At 49.1% G+C, this 12,218-nt stretch overlaps 1 long non-coding RNA gene across 1 annotated transcript in view; it reads right to left on the reverse strand.

Moving 5' to 3' along the window:
• Nucleotides 1-12,218, reverse strand: part of LOC144770418 (uncharacterized) — a 361,721-nt gene that overhangs the window by 54,653 nt on the left and 294,850 nt on the right. The window lies entirely within an intron of this gene.

A 12,218-nucleotide genomic window follows, 5' to 3' on the forward strand; every position in this document is an offset into this window, starting at 1 on the left:
GGAATAGGTGGATCTAGTATGGGGCTGACACAGTACTTGATTGTCTTAAACAGGGTGCTGCTTCTGTTGGCGGATTCATTGGTGATGTTGGTATAGTACTTTTTTGTGGCTGATGTGATGAGCTCCCTGTGTGTTGAGCGTAGTGACTTCAGTTTCAAGAGTTCCTCAGGAGTTCTGTTTTTCTTCCAATTTCTTGGCTGCCTGCAGATAGATCATTTATTATCAACAAGGTCTTTAGAGTACCAGAGTCCTAAAGACTTTGGTTTGCACCTGCATGTTGTAATTGGGGCACCATTCATATCATTTTCCCAAAAATTGTTGAAGAGGCTAAGAAGGGTCTTGGTGTCGTACATGGACTTGACAGCATGAGAGATGAGTTCAAGTATTTGGTTGTATACAAAGGAGACTTTAAAAGATCTGAAGGTTTGGTCTTCTCTTTTTGTGTTGACCTGGTTTGTTGGTAGGGATCTAAGACTAGAGATAAGGATAGCATTGCATTCCAAGGGTATAGGTGTAATGCAGTAACCATATTTTCAGGAAGTGCATCAGGCTAGTGTAAATTAAGTATACCTCTCAAACATGTAATGGGAACACTCCTGTTGCAGAAAGGATCATATAAGTGTATGCAATTTAGCGAAAGATTGACAGCCTTCCAGTTGTTTTGCTTGGTGTTTCCAAACCATCATAAAACATTATAATACTTGTTCCTAAGCTTGATTTAACTGCCCCCTTTGGCCAGTAGATTGAGGATGTCAATCAGAAGTCTTGGATCATTCAGTTTGTAACCCAAACAGACTATCTTTCAAAATGTAGTGATTTATTGAGAACCATAATCTAAAATACCATGAAGGACAAACAATATCAGAAATGAAAACACTATACATTTCGAGTGCTGAGGACACAGGTATAACATAGTCCATCTTAAAAAGATTCCTCTGTTTCCATATCTTTAGTGCCTCCTTTAGAACACAGATGTTCCACAACAGTGGCAATTCACACGGTTAAGAATCTACTGACAAAGGACAAGGAGTACCCACTGGTTTCTGATGCACAACTTTAAAATGAGCACACACATGTAGAGTCGCAATATAAGGTTTCAAATTACAACTTTGGCTAAGATACTTAAAGGAACACTGAAATCCAAGACAGAAAAACTCACTTAAAGCCACCAAATAATGAATAAATACACCACAGAGGAACTTCTTCCTGCAGTGTTCACAGGGAATATATAAAGCATTATTTATTTATTTCTAAACAGAAATTCTTGGCTAGACTTGGGGCAACACACACACTGATGACATATCCTCTTCTACTTGATCCATTGAACAACATAAAAGGCCACTATTTAAAGTAAACTGTAACTAAGTTTATTGTTTATTCATTTAAAATGTGAGTTTCTTCATGGAACCCCTGGGACATGGTATCAACCTCTATCTCATTAAAGTGTGTGTTTAATCAAAAATTCATATTCAGAAAATACAACTCACAGACGATAACCACATTTTTCTATTCAACTTGTAAATTTGGATAGTCTGGTTGCAATTCAAATGAAAAACAAATTCTCATTAAAATGTCTCCAGTTAAAGAGGCACCTTTCATAGTACATAAGGCCTTATTTAGAGTTTAGCAGGTGGCGAACCATTCCTCCAGGGTGAAGGAGGTCATGACCTCCACAACTCTGGTGGGAGTTCACCTGGCATATTTCGCGATCTCTGCCTGCTTGGAAGAGGTCTTTGTATCTCATAGGAAAGCACTTTAACAATGCTGAACATGCGTCTTTTCTAAAGTTGACTCTCAGCAAAGTTTTTTTTCTCCAAAAACAAACTCTCAAAACGGGAGTTTGTTTCTGAAAAACAAAAAAAGCTACTGATCCTAACATGCTGGAGTTTTTTTCAATGCATGGGGCTAATTTTTTATTATTTTTCTTCCTATATAGGATCTCAGAATTATTCTGGCAGTTCAGAGCTGGAACAATTGTTGTTTTAACGTCCACCCTCAAAAGTATGGACAGTCTGATTTACATTGAATGATATCTCAACATCCGTCGGTCAATGGTTTCCACCAGGGGAGTCAGTGAGGGCTCTGCTGGTGGAAACATGACAGTTTACTCGACTCTAAATAGGGCAGGAAGACAGAATGTTTGGAAGACTGCCATGTTTGTGGTGGGGTACCCTGTCTGCTAGACTATGACGCGGGCAAGGGCATGGCGCAATAAAACCCAAGGTTCTCTTTTAGTAGGAGGATATTTTTTTACATTCATGAAGTTTATGAGAAACAATAATACATGAAACTGATTATCATCAGCCTGCAATAAAACTACTCCAACATCGGTGAGAAGAATCACTGTCAACAATGATATTCTTTTTTTTGATAATCACATTTATTTAATTTTTATCAAACCACAAATTCATATTGGCATCAAAATCAAGCATATGGGTAAATTCATACATAGGGTTATCCTGAAGTATAGATAACACGTACCCACTCCTCAAGACAACAGGTTGGACAATTTGCCCCATATCTTTTGGAAGAATTCGGGGCAGCCCAGAGCATCAAAGAGGGCTCCTCCTGAGTCCCACACCAGTCCACCCCTGTCTCCACCTACTCACAGTTGGGGGCTTGGCCTGGGACCATTGTGCCGCTATATCTTGCTTCGCCAATGCCACCGCTGTCCCGAGGAAACGCTTGTCGGCCTGAGAGCCATCCAGGTCATCAAACATGCCTAGAATCAGGCGCAATGGGTCAATGAGAATGGTCCAACCCAGGGTCTGTGAGAGTTCCAATTCCACCCCCGCCCAGAATTGAGCAAGGACAGGACACTGCCAGACCATATGATAGAAGTCCACGGGGCATGGTTGCAACGCGCACAGGTTGAGGAAGGGCGCAGCTGGGCTTTGTAAAGGCACTCCGGAGTAAGATAAGCCACGTGTAAGTAATAGAGTTTGACTAAACGCAGTTTGGATGAGGTCGTCAGGGTCTTAGGGGCCATGAGGGCGTCCCTCCAATCTGCCTCTCCAGAAGGCCCAGCCAACCCTCTCAACAGGCTCGCAGCGCATCTAAGGTTGCGGGGCTATTGTTCACAAGGGAGCGATAAAACCAAGAGACCCGGCCCTACCCAGATTCCCCATCATCACCTGGGCTTCAAAGTGACTACATTCGGGAAGGGAGGTGGGAGAGGAGAGGAGCACCCCCAGGGCATACCTAAGCTGCAGATATTTGTAAAATTGGGAGGAATGGAGGGAATAGCGCAGCTGTAGGTCTGCAAAGGTTCTGACATGGCCCCCCACCCAAACGTTCCCAAAAAGCGAGATCCCTATGTGGTCCCACCAATGGAAGTCCCGGAGGAATGAGGTCTCCTGCAGCCACGTGCCACACCACAGGGGCGTCTGCCTGGTAAGCTTGTTGCCGTGGAAAGTCCATCGCCTGGAGTTCCACCTGGTACGCCGGGTTGGACCAGCCGCCCGTGAACTAGTCATGGACCACGATAAGTTTTGTCGCAAGATAATAGAGATGGACGTTGGTGACTCCCATCCCCCGTCATAAGGAGGTATGCAGCAGTGTGCCAGGGACTTCCACAATCTCCTGCCCCCCCCCCCCCCCATAAAAAACAGGTGAAAAAAACGTCGAACTCACGAAACCAGCTCGCTGGGAGGTGAAAGGAAATATTCTGCAGAATATAAAAGAACCAGGGGAGAACCATCATTTTGAAAAGGGCACTTCTGCCAAGGGAGTTCAGAGGAAGAGGTTGCCATTTCCTAATGCCCACCCTGGCCTTGGTGACTAGGGGTGTAATGTTCAGGGCCCACTCGAGCTCTGGGAGCAGGGCGACCCAAATCCCCAGGTACCTGAAAAGATTGCCTGTGCAGGGGGATGGTTGTCTGACAATCTAAGCAGGCACGGGACAGGTGGAGGAGAACTAGAGTGGACTTCACCGGGTTGAGCCGAAGGCCCAAGACCCGTTCAAAAGCGGAGAGGACCTCCAAGCAGCGCGAGCCGGAGTTCTCAGCGTCCGCCAGGACATCATCAGCGCATAGGGAGATCTTATCGACCCGCAGTGGGTCCCACGCCCAGCCCCGGATGCTGGGATCTTGGCGTAGAAGGGAGGCCAGGGGCTCCATCGCCAGCGCAAATGAGAGTGGCGAGAGCGGACAACCCTGGTGAGGGCCTCTTTGGATAGGAAACGCCTCCAACGGCACGCCATTGACCGGGACCATCGATTTAGGGCAGGAGTACATGACACGGATGAGGCGCCAGAAAGGCAAGCCGAACCCCATCACCTCTAGCACCTCATCCAAATAGGCCCAGTCCACCGTATCAAAGGCTTTTTCAAAATCAATGAAAAGCAGGGCCAATAACAGAGTGAGACGGTGGCGATGTGCAAGTGGGAGGTGGAGGTGGAAACGGCGAATGCAGTGCTGCGTACCCTGGGCAGGCATGAAGCCGCATTGGTCCAAATGGACGAAATCACGTAAGAGAGGGCGGAGGCGTTGGACTAAACCAGTAGCAAAGATTTTCAGCTCAGTGGGGATGAGGGAAATAGGGCGATAGTCCGTGCAAGCAATGGTCAGTGTCTTCAGAAGCACCACAATAATGGCCACGTCCGTTTCAGGGGGAAAGGACCCTTTGTGTACCACGTGGCGAAACAATTCCACCAAGTTCGGAACCAGCAACTCGCGATAGGTCGCGTAAAATTACTGTGGATAGCCGTCCGGTCCCAGCATCTTACCAGAATGCAAGTGAGAAATGGCCTCGTGAATTTCCTCCGCAGTAAGGGGGAGATCCAGAGTCTCCGAGATCGTTTGGGGAAGACGCGGCAGATGAGTCCCTGTCTCCGACAGCAATATAGTTAGGGAGGCCTCGGGGGGTCGGCCCGTATAGAGATTGTCATAATATTCCTCAAAGGATTGGGCAATAGCCTGAGAGGTGCAATGGTGGGTACCGTTCGTGTCGCGGACCTCGGGAATAACGCAAGCGGCCTTGGGATAGGAAATTAGGTTATGGAGTAATTTGCAGTTTTTATGTCCCCAGCCATATACCTGAGCCACCGAAGAGCGCCAGAGCATTTTAGCGGCCTCCAGGGACATTTGGCAGATCTCTTCCCGAAGCAGTGCGAGCTGTCGGGCGGAATCAGCACCCCCAGCAGACCCCTGAGTTGACTTCAGCTGGGCAGCGTGAGCCTTCAACTGTGCAAGGCGGGCGACCTGAGCTGTGCGTTTGGCGTGGACTAAGCCCCTGGCCACCCCCGTATGGTGGCCTTACCGGCCTCCTACAGAGTACCTGGCGAGGGGACCGACCCTGTAATGAGCACGTGCTCTTTCTCTGCATGGACCCAAGGTGCGACTCGGCCCCCGGCAGCACCGGAGAGCAGGTAAGCCCAACTGCCCCTCGAACTGGCAAGCAGAGGGGGCCCGGGGGACGGATCGCCAAGGTCCAGGGTGCAGGCTCAGGATTGGGCCACGAAGGGGCCCGCCATGTTGCAGAGCATGACCCCGGGGAAGAAGGCGGCTCAACCAGGGAGGCAAAGCTCAGATCCACTCAGGAACGGGATCGGAGGGCAGCCATAGGGACGGGTTACCTCCGCTGACAGTGTGAGGGGCCGATTGCAGCTATTAACAGGCGGATGTAAGGTGGATGATGGAGGGGGTCCGGAGCACTCTCAAAGTGCGACCGGCATCTTGGCGCCTCAGGCCCGCTCCCCCAACAATTATATTCTTAGGAGGATTGTAATACTGTAGAAACATTACAGGGAGGGATGAGATAAAGCCGGCGAAACTCCGCATATCGCGACAAATCACGGAAGGAGGTACCACGTAAACTCACGAATGGAGTTCACTGGATCCTGTTTTTAAACACCTCTCGGCCGGTAGGAGAGATATCTGCTGATAGAGGTAGCTGCAACCCTGGTGTCCAAAGCAGTGGCGTAAAAAACATATGCCCTGAAGAAATTGCCTGCAAAGTATCTAGGCAATGAAACATGTTGGCAAGTAGAAAGTGGCTCTATAGGGAGTAGCCACATTCACTTTTTTAATGTTTGCAAACAAGAATAAAGTTGTCTGTTCGTGCTGTATGCGTTTTTACGTTATATGTTGTGTGACTTCACCATTCGTGTTGTTTGTATTGTTCCCACTGCACTCATCACTGTTAACACAGTTACTTTTGTTTGGACACCATTCCTTTGACACGATAGCACCAATGATGATAATAGGGCCGTCCTGGTGAGTACCTACCAGGGGTCCCATTGGTGGTGCGCCCGTGAGGTGCTATCGTGTTTGTTCACATTTTTTTCATCACGTGTTGGTGTGGGTTGTTGTACTGTCGTGTATAAGGAGACAGGCTTTTTAAGATGGGCTATTGACTGGTGTATCCCCAACCCTGTACCTAAAGAAGTGGGTGGTTGTTATAAATGTTTGTGACATGAGATACCCAAGTCTGACGATAAATTAATTGCCCTAGATCTAGGTCATTGTCGTGGTTGTAACTTACTGAGTGGAGGGCGACCTAGGTCTGTATTTCCCTCTCAGCTCCAGTTTTTGGTTTGCACGCGAAACATTACAGGGAACAAACATGTTCGTCAAATTAAAATGTTGCCCAACAAACGAACTCACCTTGTCATTACCCCAAGGCACCAGACTTTTTTTTAATAAATCTTTTCATTGTTATAAAAAAACAAAAGACAGTAAGAGCGTATCAAGTGCAATGCAGTCCAACACATACAAGGAATCGAACAATTGAAAGGTCGCAGTATCGGCAGTCGTGGAAGCAGGACACTGAGATTCTAACACACGTTTGACGAATCAGGATTATGAAACTAGCGGAGTTAGCCTATATCAATGCGTGCCGCCCACAGGCCCCTTCACCCACAAAATCAGGATATCAAAGATCATTGCGCCCCTCGATACTAAGATCGTAAACAGGATAAAGTACGGACATTTGTATGCAAAAATGGATAAATCAAAATAATAGAGCTCGCATCGGCACCTTAATACTAAGAACGGAGTCAGGATATCTAATAAATAAATAAAGAAAATAAAATAAAAAATGCAACGTGCGCAACACCTCACCCCCCACCCTGCACCCCTGCATGTAGCTTACGCCAATCCCCAACCACCAGTCTGCCTGTCGCCCCATCTAATCTACAAATACTAAAAGAAGTATGTGGAGGAGGGCCTTCGTACAGGCTCCCGGCCTCTCCCTCCCCCGCCAGTTCTAAGCCTCCCCTATTACGGATATATTATCATTTCACTAATAAGCAAAAATCGGGGGATACATTACTCGCCTACACTGCCTCCCGGTACCAACATTAGAAAGTGAATCCCGCACTACCACCATTTAAATAAAAGTCTTGAAACGATAGGCCGTTCTCAGCCTTGACCCGTTCGATCAGTTACACGAATGTTCTTAAACTGGACAGTCGCCATCCTGAAAAATTCGAAAGAACAGTAGCGAGCCGGAAACAGCTGGGCTTTCTCAGTCTCACTGTCACTGGGTCCCATCAGTGTCGATAAGAACCACGGATGTTGTTTAAAGTCCAGGTGCACTGAGTTCGGAAAAGGTGAAAGGGCCACCCTGTCGAGCCACTCCTGAGTCGTCACATGAATCATCCGATACATTGCCTGGTGCGATTTGACCTCAGTCGATAACAATATTGTGAGCACTGACATAACCGGGACCTCCAATACACGGGCCTTAGCTAATTTGCAATCCAGGGTCTCCTGCATCGCTCATTTTATGGGATTGTTGGCCGCCATTAGTCCGGGTAGTGTGGATGTCGTTACTTCCGCAGTGGCATTGGATTGAACAAAGGCTATGTCACTATGTCCCAGTCCAAAAGCCACGGCATCCAATTTGTGCTCCAAGGCTTGGGCTTTCCAGTTCAGAGAGAGATGAAGACCCTCGATCGCCACCATTATAGCCCCAAGCGTAGGTTCAACCCTGGTCAGCACTAGTTGGTCCCTCTCAATAGGGAAATTCTGGTCCGGGCTCGGAGATCCCTTAGATAGGATATGTCGTCCCAGGTCATCCATTCGAAATTTCCCAGACCTCTCGGAGGATCGAGTCCGATTCGCACGAAGGTCGATATTGAGCACAATTTCACGCGTTTCGTTCATGGTCCACCACTGGGCCCTCGGGATAGACCAGTAGAATTAGAAGCAAAGACACACGTTCCAACCCCTCTGCATGCAAGGATATTGCGGAGCTGTCTTCAGGATATGCCCGGAACCATCGGGTCGCAGTGTAGACGGCACCAAGCCGTTTATATTCTGGGCTTCGACAACCAATTATTCAGCTCGCATCCGCAGTGTCATTGAGTTGCCCCATTTCGGCGTTAATCCATACGGATATTTGATGTTAAGATCGGACAAAATATGCTTCCATTCCGGTGGACCGGCTCCTCCTTAACTCTTATGGCCGATGTTGTTCAACTAGAAGCCGGCTGCACTCCTACTCGAGGCCCCGGCTTCAATGCTGATGTAGGCCGCAAACTTCAAGACGACGTTTCTCCGTTCTCGAAGCAGGTGGAACTTTCGGGGTCACTCGGTGTAGCGTTATTTCGTTTCATCTACCAGGATAGTTGCATAGGCACTGTGTTGGACCTGCGATGGGCAAGCCCAGCACAAAGGGGGTAGCTTGGCTCAAGTGACAAGGCAAGTGAAGGCTGTAGTGTTAAGCCGGCTCTGACCCAATAATAACTCCTTGTACATCCACACCAAAAAGAAGGACACCACACCACTGCTGTAGAAAAATACGATTCCTTTATATAAAAGTTCTTTGTTGTAAATAGGGTTGACTGGGAAAGCACATATACATTTCTTTTGGTCATACAGTTCTGGTAATAAATAGTATTAATAAATAGAATAACTTCAGGAATGAATATCACAATAAATATCACAATAAATATCGGAATAAATATTGGTTCATTTAAATAAACATTTTTCTTCTGGTATCGCTGCCACCAATTAAATACTTTAGAATCATTACATCGGCAATACGTTTCAAATGGGAAAGATAACTCTTACAGTTTATGCTGTTCTCAATGACCAGGTATACGGCTTCTCTGAGCACAAAATAAGGTTTGGGACTCTTTAATAATCACTCAAGGCATATGCGCGTATATCTAGAAGGCAAGGAAACACAGTAAATACATCATTTGCACTCGGCGGTCACCGGGATAGGATCTCTGCTTTGCCGGTGAAGTCTATGCGCGCCTACGGGCTTTAGCACCACTTGAGCACAGGCGGCACCAGTTCAAAGTCATTAGACTGACGAACGGGCTGCCGGAGAGGTCACACAACCTTCGCGCACAGTCAAATAAATGCCGGTTCACAGTTCCTTCACAACGCTGCATTCACTATGAGGAAACGGGCCCACCTCACATCGGCTGCAATTCAAGATACGATTCAGTTGGGCACAGCACTCCTCTCGTTAGCGACGGGGCTCTCAGGGGCTCCACGGACCTCCCTCCGACTTCCGCATTCAGGGTGGTTCCCGCCCACAGCTACAGCTCCCGGGTCACTGGGGAGTGGCAGAGACGCTAGTCCCGCCCAACGAAGGCCGGCCTTTCCCCGCCCCGGCGCACCACCTCACCTTCAATCTGCGCAGGAAGCGCTCTACGCTGGTGGGGCTCGGAGACGTCCGAGCTCCCCTCTAGAGGCACCTGTCGCGAAGGGGGCACAGCTGACGATCGCGGTCGCGGCGAACTTGCTCTCGCCTCGCGACTCGATAAATCGATCACAGTTCACCACCGGGGGGGGCGGGGAGGCACACAAATCTAGCCACAGTCTTTGGGGGCAATGAGGTACTCGCTGGGCAGGCGCTGTAGACGCTAGATCACTTCTCACGTAGCTGACTGGAACGCCAGTCAGACACAACGCCAGCAACCCTTTGCTGCTCTACTGCCTGCGCTACCAGCCACCTCAGGGGTCAACAGGGCAGGTGTCAATCTGGTGTCAAGTCTGGAATCTCTTCTCTAGTCTAATCAATCTTCATCATCATCTCCTAAAATGGCCGCCAGGGACAGGGCCTTATATAGCCAGTGCCCTGGGGTACTCGCACGAGCCAGAAGGTTCTAGAACCTTCTCTGGCTGTGACAATGACAAGGCACTCTTGAGGGGTATTTAGGACACTCACAGCCACCGTACTGGGGTTCTAGAGCAGCCATTTTGTGTACCTGAGGAAAATAAAGGAATTCCTGTAAGAAAGGCGCGCCAAACAAAGGGCGCCAAAACCTCAAGAGGCCAGGGTTCATGAAGGCTCCAATGGGAGTCACTTCACATGAGAAAGAAAGGGTGCCCTCCATTTTAGGTTCATTTATACAGGTTGACAACCCCAGTTTGTAATGCCACAGGTTTGGGCCAGGCGCCTTGTAAATAGGTGCCACAAACCTTGTGAGCAACTGGGCGTCAAGGAACATCTAACCCCATGAGACAACACATAAAAAGTCCCGGTAGACAAATAAAAAGCGACAAATTTTGGGAGGTACAGGGGAACAAAAGAAATCATAGTGGTGAGGGGACTCTCAGAAGCAGACGGGTCTAACACGCGTCCCCCCCAGCTGAAAGTGGGGAGAGCTACCCAACCCCTTGGGAGTCCTCAACACTAAGGCGGAAATACCTGGAGAGACCGTCTGCATTGGCATGGTCAACTCCGGGCCGGTGTTCCACCCGAAAGTCCATTCCCTGTAGGGAGATAGACCACCTCAACAGTTTGGGATTTTCCCCCTTCATTTGCATGAGCCAACGAAGGGGTCGGTGGTCTGTCTGAACAAGGAAGTGTGAACCAAACAAATATGGTCGCAGCTTCTTCAGTGCCCAGACCACCGCAAAGGCTTCCCGCTCGATGGTACTCCACCTCTGTTCCCGGGGAAGCAGTCTTCGTGACAGAAAGACCACGGGCTGATCTAGACCCTCTTCATTGAGTTGCGATAGCACCGCCCCAATGCCAATGTCGGATGCATCTGTCTGGACAATGAACTCTTTTGAAAAATCTGGAGCCTTCAGGACTGGAGCTTTACACAATGCTTGTTTCAGAGTGTCGAAGGCTCGCTGGCAAGCCTCCATCCAAATGACTCTCCTGGGTTGCTTTTTGGCCGTGAGTTCTGTAAGGGGTGCCACGATAGTGCCATACCCCTTCACAAATCGTCTGTAGTAACCTGTGAGGCCCAGGAAGGCTCGGACCTCAGTCTGGGTCTTGGGGGGTTTCCAGGCCATGATTGCCTCAATCTTCGCCTGAAGGGGCTGCACCGTTCCCCGGCCCACCAAGTGTCCTAAGTACACTACCGACCCCTGTCCAATCTGACATTTGCTGGCCTTGATCGTCAAGCCAGCCCATTCCAGGGCCTGGAGAACGGCTTGCAACAGTGCTGCAAGTGATCCTCCCAGCTGCTACTGAAGACAGCTATGTCATCCAAGTAAGCAGCAGAGAATGACTCCATCCCAGTGAGGATCGTGTTCACCAGCCGCTGAAAAGTGGCAGGAGCGTTCTTGAGCCCAAAGGGCATGACGCAAAACTGTTAGTGTCCATCAGGTGTGGAGAAGGCTGACCTTTCCTTGGCTCCATTAGACATGGGAATCTGCCAGTACCCTGCAGTGAGGTCAATGGTACTGAGATATTGGGCAGCTCCCAACCGGTCACTCAATTCATCCGCCCGAGGGATCGGATGAGCATCCGTTTTGGTTACCGAATTTAGTCCTCGGTAGTCCACACAGAATCTCAATTCTCGTGTGGTACCAGGTGGGGCAGCTTTAGGAACTAACACCACCTGGCTAGACCAAGGGCTACTTGAAGGTTCGATGACTCCTAGCTCCAGCATCTTAGCTACTTCGCTTTCGATACTGGCCTTCACCTTGTCAGACAGCCGGTAAGACTTTGACTTCACAGGTGGGCTGTCCCCTGTGTCCACGTCATGGGTACACAAGTGGGTCTTACCCGGGACAAGGGAGAACAGAGGAGCGAATGACCCCAAGACCTGGCGACATTCCTCCTGCTGCTCAGGAGTCAGGGTTGGCGAGAGTTTCACTCCGTCCACTGACCCATCCTTTTCTTGAGACGCAAAAAGGTCGGGGAGAGGCTCCGTGTCCTCTTCCTCCGATCTGTCAGTCACCATAACCAACATGACTTCGGGCCTCTCGTAGTGGGGCTTGAGGCGATTGGCATGTAACACCCGATGCGGATGCCGAGGGGTCTTTACGTCCACCAGATAGGTAGACTTGCCCTTCTTC

Source organism: Lissotriton helveticus, chromosome 7 (assembly GCF_964261635.1).
Source record: "Lissotriton helveticus chromosome 7, aLisHel1.1, whole genome shotgun sequence".
NCBI lineage: Eukaryota > Metazoa > Chordata > Amphibia > Caudata > Salamandridae > Lissotriton > Lissotriton helveticus.